General features: G+C 50.0%; 1 protein-coding gene across 1 annotated transcript in view; it reads right to left on the minus strand.

Annotated features, from left to right (window-relative positions):
* The window catches only part of COL6A3 (collagen type VI alpha 3 chain), an 81,970-nt gene extending 74,001 nt beyond the window's left edge, over positions 1-7,969 (minus strand). Inside the window, exon 1 of the mRNA XM_036065465.2 lies at positions 7,753-7,969. The gene's annotated coding sequence lies outside the window, so the exon portion shown is untranslated. The remainder of the gene's footprint in view (positions 1-7,752) is intronic.
* Between the last annotated feature and the right edge of the window lie 407 nt (positions 7,970-8,376).

The raw sequence follows: 8,376 nt of genomic DNA on the forward strand, positions 1-8,376 counted from the left end.
TTTAACGAGGGAGGACGAAGACACTCCCTCATTACCCTCCCCCCACCCCTCCCCACCACCCCAGGAAATAGAGACAAGAGAGCGCAGGTAGCATTTACCGGCACTTCTATCTCACCCATGGGATTTCATGCCCTCTGCCCAACAAACCAATGGCTGCTTCCCCCCCGCCCCCATTTTATAGCTGAGAAACTGAAACCAGGGGAGGTAAGGCCACATGGATAAAACAAGATAGAACCGGAATCCTAACCAAAGTCTGTGTTTGCAAAGCCCATGGGAAGAGCCCCAGGAAACCCTGAGAGATGGCGCCAGGTTTGGCCCGGATCCCGAGGAAACTCCCCATCTCCTCTGGGGAAAAAATAGACTTCTCTGGGGACAGATTCTGTGTCAATAGGATCCATTTGTCCGCTGCTCTTCTTTTAAATATGAAAGAAAAGTCAGAATTGGCTGCTAGAGACCCTAGGGTTGGGTGCGGTGAGGTGCTTCTTTGTGTGATAGATTCTGGGTCCAGAAGCCAACAGATCCGATCATAGAACTTCATTAAATTTTCATTCTTATCTTTCTATGTGGCATTAGTAATTCCTTTCTTCACTCTGCCTCGTTCTGAAAAGGATTTGAGGTGCCTTTTTCCTTTTTGTAGCTGTCCATTTGAAACTTACAAAGACATCTCTCATTCCAAAGATGGCTCTCCATGGACCTCCGACTCGCCATCCTACTGGGTCGAATTCCAAAGACTTCCCCAAGCTATTTTGCAATTCCATGAAATTAGTTTTCATAAAGTCTACTCAAAAGCTTTTTCATTTTCCATGTCTGGAAATCTTTTTTAAGAAAGAGACACACACAGGCACACAAGGAAATCATTTTGAAACAAAGGCTTAAATATATCCAGAGGCCCCATTTTGAGAGCATTTATTTGCTCTTCTGCAAGCACTGCTTTTTAAAATCAGGCTGGTCCTTCTATCAAGTTCTAGGACTTCTGTTAACTCCTGATGTCCCATTTAAAGCAGGAGCGACAGAAATCCTTGAAGACCAGGCGGGTGTGTGGCCTATCTGCTGCGAGACCAGCAGTCACACCTCAGGAAACCCCAGGGGCCCCGAGCTGGCAGCCCACCCTACTTCTCCCTCCTTCTCTCACTCCCCTTCCCTTCTGGCCAGAATCCTGGGAAAGAAGTCCCCATTCTCACCCCCTAGGGAGGAAGCAAAAAGAGGATTTATTAGGTCCTCGGTTAGGGAAGGAAGAGGGTGGAATTTAATATATTCCTGCCACTTGAAAGAGCGTTGGGGGAATCCTCAAAAGCAAATGCTTTGGAACATTCCAGAGAAAACCCCCTCTAAATCGGAAGGTGGTCTTTTAACTGTTTATTTTACAACTTGAACCTCATCTTTCCATTTTATGAAAATGCACAAGGGAAGAGAATATCAGCCACGCACACATATCTGTAAACCATTATCTGTTTGACCCAGGCTCTGAACGTGTTTCCTGTGATAGCGAAATTTTAACTCTTCTGATGACCTATGTTCACTTAGCCTTTCTACCACCCACAGTGTCCTTGTAGACACTCAGTAACCAACTCAAGATCTTTCATCTTTGGCTCCTCCTGGTAAAATCAAGTAAAATGATACCCATTCAGCAGCTCATGTATTTAAACAGAGCAATGTAGAAAGGGGGAGGTGGTTTGGATGTCCCCCCTCTCCTCCCCGCAAGTAGCCTCCCCCCTGAATGAGGTCAAGCGAGAGCGTGTGCTGAGCACTGTCTGGGTCAGCTTCCTTCCCCCCATAAAGGCAACTTGAAGAACCTCCAGATTAGCTGCCAGATACATGGAAATTTATTTAAAAGACATACTCCTAGGGTCCAAGATAATAACCACGAAGCAGAAAGTTCTACATCTACGGTAGTTGGAAAAGCTACACACCGCCACGCGTGTGTAGAAAACTTTCTGCCCTCTTAAAACAAGGCAGCCAGACACGGCTTTTTCTCCATTTATCCTGCTAACGATAAACATTCCGCAGAGACTAGATGGGATTTAACATTAAGGCAGAGAGTGCCTTCGAAAACACTTCAGAAGAAATCACACACACGTCCGCCCCACGGCGACGCCGTGACCCGCGGGGCCACTTCTCCAGGCGGGCGCTGGCCTTGGGCCACCTCTCTGCCTTTCCTGGCCACGGACTTTGGGGGTTACTGGCCTCTCCAAAACCATGCTGTTCCACCGTAGACTGACCCAGAGTGGCTAAAACGTTCTCACACTGTAAGGAAAAACTAAACATCTTTGTTTTCTGCTCTGATTCACCATCAAATCCGGAAGAGAAGATTATTTAAAATAGACTTTTTTTTTTAATTAAGTTGAAACATCTAATATAATATTATCAACACCAGATTTAGTGTAAAGTCTGGAAAAATTCTACTTCCTTACCTCTGCATCATCAATGGTCAGTTAATCTCCCCAGGCTCACTTATTTTATGTGTAAAATAAGGCTAATGGCTGATGCTCTCACTGGTGGGGTTCTGCTAAGATTTCCTTCCATCTGTTTCCCTGGGCCTGACCAGGGATGGGTCTCCTGCTGCCCCCACGAGAGACAGAGAGACCCCGGGGGCACATTGGGCAATCTGTGAGCCTCAGCTGAGCTGGCTCTAACTCTGGGTGCTGGCCCGGATCTCCTGAATCAACTGATGAAGATTCCAGAAGAGAAAAACCAGTTTCCTGGAATGGCTTCCCTGGAGACCTGAGTCATCTCCAGCTGCTGTTCAATTTTTAATTTTCAAATTAAACTGGCCCATGAGCTCTTCCTTCCAGTGGCCAGTGCTCGGTGCTCTGGGTCCATGAAAACTAAATGTATGGCGTACACCAGGGAAACCTTACAGAGCTAGTTCGCACCGTGCGTTCCCCTGGCCGGTCCTAGCTCGTGAATGTTTCTCGGTATTCTGTGAGTCTTAGAATTCAGGAAGGAGAACAGCAGGATCATGCTCTGCTAGATGCAGCCAGACCCCTACAAAAGACTAACAATTTGCCTTTGGGAAAGGGTTTGGCAGAACTTTTCCTGTTTGTCTTATTTTTCTACTCTTTCCAGATTTTTTTTTTTTTTAAACAATTACCTCTCAGCTAAGGAAATTTATACACAACTCCACAGAAGACTGGTCAATGGAAAGAAGTGCCTTTCTTCACAGGATACCCTAAAATATTCTCTAACAACTTTTACTCCCTTGATATTCCTGGTCCCGGGTTATCTGCTTAGGACGGGCTCACATTAATATGGGCTGGAGCGCCCAGAAATGCTGACTTGGCTTTTCTACTGGCACTGTGACCTCAGACAGGTCATTCACCTCTCTGTGCTCCATTCTCCCGTCTGAAATGTCAAGGGTGTGGAGAAAGCATCCACCCAGGTAGTAATTTTTTGATATTTAAAATAGCCAAATGGAAATGGCATATTTGCCAGGCAGAGGGCGGGGTCTATGTCTCAGTCATTCCCGAACCCTCCCTCAATCCCAAAGCTCCCGGGCCCATGGAGCAGAGCAGGGCTCATTGAGCTTGAACGAGTATGAGAACACACGGACCGCGTAGAGGGCTAGGTACCTTCTCTCTGAGCTAGAATTCTGTCCTTTAGGACCCTGACAGTGGGGAGCTCAGGCTAACAATCTCAGCTAACGATAGGTCTGAACAAAGATTTAAAATGGGACGTTCGTAATGATAGTCTGTGTGAATTTTTTAAAACATGTTCAAGTAAGTTGCCTCTTAGGAGAAAGTAGCAAAGGGCTGGTAATGCAAAGTTTGGGAGTTACTGGATCAGTTCACCTTCACATTATTCCTGCCAGTTTTAAAGTTCAAAAATCCTACGTGGAGACAGCATGACCTGAATATGCAAACTCGCTTTGGTTCTGAAACAACTTACTGTTAACTTAAACTTTTCTTAGGGGATGTGGGCAAAATGTTTCTTTTATAAGTTCTTATTTGGCTAGTGCCCTTGTAATGAAATTATTTGAGAGTGCAGAATGCCTCGCTTCAAGGCATAATTTCACCTCAGTACCTGAGCACAGAAAAAATAAAATTCTAAATTTATATCCACTTCAGATATTACAGTCACATTTAAAAATATGTGTTTAAACAGTCTAACGTTACCCATGAGCCCTGCTGAGATGTCTATCAACCTACTCCCTGCAAACCCAGAAACCACACCCTGAAGGACTCCCACCACTCGGGGATTTTTCCGGAGCTCGGAGGGATGCACACACCGCCCTCTAGAGGACAGAAAACCAGCCTGCGTTTTCAGGACAGGCTACACCGGGATGATATGTGCTAACTCGAACTTTCATCTCCCTCCCAGAATAGACCTATGAGACCAGAAGGCGTTCAGAATTATGCTTTCAAAAATCAACATAATGTGGAGAGCCCCCTTTTGTAAATCAGGACCCGGTGTGTTATGAGTGGGGAGGGTGGGCGTCACCCATGCTTTAGAAGGAGCAAGCAGCATCTTTTCCTTCAAGTGGAGGATATAACCTTCCAGAATTTTTACACTGGAAAGACAGACACCATATCTGGAAATGCAGGGAGTGAAGAGAAGTGTCCTTGTCTAGTTCCAAGCCGTCTGAGTTAGCAGGAACTTTTTAAAGCTTCCCTGCTTTAAGATTTGAATTATGTCGGGCTTCCATTTCCTCAGCTAGAGCTACTAACAAGATTTTTTAAAGTGTCAGGTCCTGAAACGTCAGCTGTTGGTGCCACGGTGGGGTGGCTCTCACTGCGTGCTTTCCACGGCGAGGACACCACGAGAGCCCGGGGGGCGCCGCGGAAAGGCTGTCTGGTACACAATGTCCCACTGAGACGGGGAAGCCGCCTGTGATTCCTCTCCAAGACATAACAGATCCTCTCGGCTTCCTCCAAACAGAACAGTGACAAAAACGAATTGTCAAATAAAACTTCTGAGGTCATTAGCATGCCTGCAAGACAGTCCCTTAGGACAGACTCTGTGGCTTGTTGGTGGCTTTTAAACCCTAAATGTGGAATTTCACATAAAGCGGGTGGTGATGCAGGCTGGTGAGGACCACACTTCATCCGGTTGTCCAAACACACCGAGCAACCTCCCCGGGCAGCGAGCTCCCGAGGCAGGAACTCTCGAACCAACTTCCAGAAGGGCCGGAGGGCTGATTTCAAGCTGGCTTACAGGAGTGGCCCCTCCAGCCCCCTGACCCAAAACCACGGTCAGATGGGGAACCTCATTTGAGCCACGAATCCATCATTGATTATCAATTAGGGGGTTTCTTCCTACTTTATCATCAGTGCTGTGTTATGTTCTGACAAAAGGCACTCATGTGGACAGAATAAAGGGAGATGCAGAAACAAAGACATGTCTATTCAGAAAGATCTTATATCAAAAATGCCCTTAAGACCCCTTGTTTGGACACTGGCCGTATAATCCATCAGCTGAGAGCCACAAGCATGGTGGGGTGGGGCACACATCCTCCCAGGAGCTGGAGCCAAGGGCTAACCTTCTAGAGGCTTCCCCGGCCACCTCCCAGGAAGGTAGGGTGGCCACACCCTCCAATTCCCCCATAGGAAAAAGGCAGGATGGCCACACTTTTCCACCTTGCTTGTGGCGCTGTTCTCCACCCAATGTCTTATTCATGGTTTTCTCACTGCCGGACTAGGCAAAGAGAAAAATAAGCCTCAATGGCAATCCCTTGCCTCAACAAAGATGGTCAAGACCACATGACCATTCCTATATGTTGAGCTCCTACAAAAGCCCCTCACCTCCCCATCCCTGTGCCTTCACCCTCAGCAACAAGCCCACATTAAGAACAAAGTACAGGGGCGCCTGGGTGGCTCAGTTGTTGGGCATCTGCCTTCGGCTCGGGTCATGATCCCGGGGTCCTGGGATCGAGCCCCGCATCGGGCTCCTTGCTCTGCAGGAAGCCTGCTTCTCCCTCTCCCACTCCCCCTGCTTGTGTTCCTTCTCTCGCTGTGTCTCTCGCTGTCAAATAAATAAATAAAATCTTAAAAAAAAAAAAAAAGAACAAAGTACAGGTCCCACCCCTCTGGCGGCCTGAATGAGGCAAGAAGCCCACTCAGGTCAGGTGCTCAGATCCTACAGCTCAAATTATCCAGCCAACATCGAGCTCCTAGCACTTCTTCCTCCATCGGCTGGGAGAGCCTTAGAGAACATAAACCAAGTTTCCCATTACTTAGAATAAAATAGGACAGAAGGACACTGTCCTCTGGGCGGGAACAAAGTAAATGGCCCGTTCCAACCTAGATGTCAGGTAGCTTGCGATCCTCCATTGCTTGGCCATCTGCTTTCCTGAAATGGTGAAGATTTTACTACCATCTCAGCCACCCATGGGTTGTGCGGGCCCTGCAAGTCATTGAGCATCTCAGAGCCCCTGCCCCTGATTCTGTATCCTGAAAACCGGGGAACCACACCTCAGTGGCTTCCAACCAAAAATCTCTGCCATTGTCTTTAGTCCAGCAAAGAATCAGAAGCTCCGACGAGATCCAACAGCCAGCTGCTTTTCAATATCATTTTGGTTAGGAACAAAGAATATTTGATTTTAAAGCCATTTCTGTTCAGTGTTTTGAAGTATTGAGAATGGGTGCCCTGGGAGGTCAGGGGATCCCAGGTCGAGGAGGAGAATCTGCCCACATGGGCTCTGAGCACCTTTGCAGCCCTCCGACCCTACAGTTCTCATATGGAGATAGCTGTGTGCTGGGCGAGGGGCTGGCTGGCGCGGGTCAGCACCCCTGCACTCTGGGTGCAAGACACACCCCTGCGCTCAGAGCAGTTTGTTCTTGGAGTTCAGACCAGCCTCTCAGTGTGCTCCTGAGCCAGGCTGTGAAATGCTGATTTGTGTTTTATACTCCCCCCTTGGAATCCCCTGGGTCCTCCCAGCGACCCCACCCCTGCTTTAATCCTGGTCCACTTTCTAACACTTGAAACGGGTCCCCAAGGCAGGCTGGCAACTGTCAGAGAACACTTTCCATCCTGGGCGTCCCAGCTCGGGAACAGGCCTTGGGCCTCCCAACTTGGCACCCAGCTGGGCAAACCGGGCGGGCCCCACGGCCCTAGGAGCCCTGCCTTATCAACTGGGCATGCGGCCCAAACACCAAATGCCTTCCCCTCCTCCTCTGACCTCGGCAGCTCCTTTACGCAACACGCCCCCCCCCCACCCCACTCCCCTGCCCCAGGACAGAGATTCCAACAGTGACCTCAGGTTCCTGAAAAGAGGAAACCCTTGGTACTGGCCGAGGAACTCTTCACTTGGCCCGGAGCCGGTGCCCCAAAGTCGCCCCCAGCCCCCAAGGGCAACAGAGGTGCTCCACCAGGCCCTGCCCACGCGAACCCCCAGGCAGGATGCCCGCCTGACGCGCCTGTGGGGGAGAACTCGGACAGAATCTCCCCGAAGAGCTGCTCAACAGGTAGTTAAGAATCCTCGCACGACACTTCTGCTAACAAAGAGGACTCCCCCCGCGTTCCAGAAGGAGGAGAGAATGTCAAACAGACTTTGAACCCAGGAACACTGCAGGATGGGCGGAGGAGGCCCACGGCGCCACGCGACTGCAGCCCACCGGCAAGCCGTGGCCTTAACCAAGCTGCAGAAACCCAGGGGCCCCAAGGTGGGAAAGAAACCTCAGCTGAATCTTCCAGGGACCAGAACCACGTCCAGAGCACTGACTCGAACAGCGAGCACGAGAGCCCCCTGGAACGCTCGGACCGAAGCCGTTCCTCCTGGCCCACGAGCCCGGGAGAGCAGGGGGACCGCACACTTACCCTGAGCAAATCAGAAGACGTGTGTGTCCCTGGGCTTCTGTATTCACTTAGGTTCGCATGGCTTTCCCCACTGGCGGTGTCTGCTTCCCTGTCGGCAGGAGTGGGGCTCCGGGCAGAGGAGGAGACCCCTTGCGGTCCTCGCAGGAGGCTGGAGCGTGGGGAACTGAGCGGCCTTCGGTGGAAGACTGAGCTCCGAACACTGGACCCGGTCCAAGGGTACAGTCAGGGCTTCCTCCAGCTCTCCTCCTCCTCCCCTCCCCTCCCCTCCTCCCGACCCCTCCTCCTCCCCTCCCCTCCGCTCCCCCTCCCCACTGTGGGCCTGACCCAACTGTAAATGAAAACCAGACTCTCTGTGCTCTGTTGCTTCTGGCCCCCGCTGCAGGCTGATGTCACCCTCCGAAGGCTCTCTTCACCCTACAAGCCTTTAGCTGGACTCTTGCAAACCCCAGCTCTTGAAAAGAAATCCACCTCTTTCAGTCGTCACCTTTTGGGCTGGGCCCCTGGTGGCAAAGAGAATGAAGTTTGGAATTTTTTTCGTGGGTATCCATGGTTTTCCTGCCGTATTTTCCAACACCATCTGCAGGGAAAACAGGAAATGCAATCTCCCCCCTCCACCCTCACCAC

The sequence above is a fragment of the Halichoerus grypus genome, chromosome 4, assembly GCF_964656455.1.
Source record: "Halichoerus grypus chromosome 4, mHalGry1.hap1.1, whole genome shotgun sequence".
Classification (NCBI taxonomy): Eukaryota; Metazoa; Chordata; class Mammalia; order Carnivora; family Phocidae; genus Halichoerus; species Halichoerus grypus.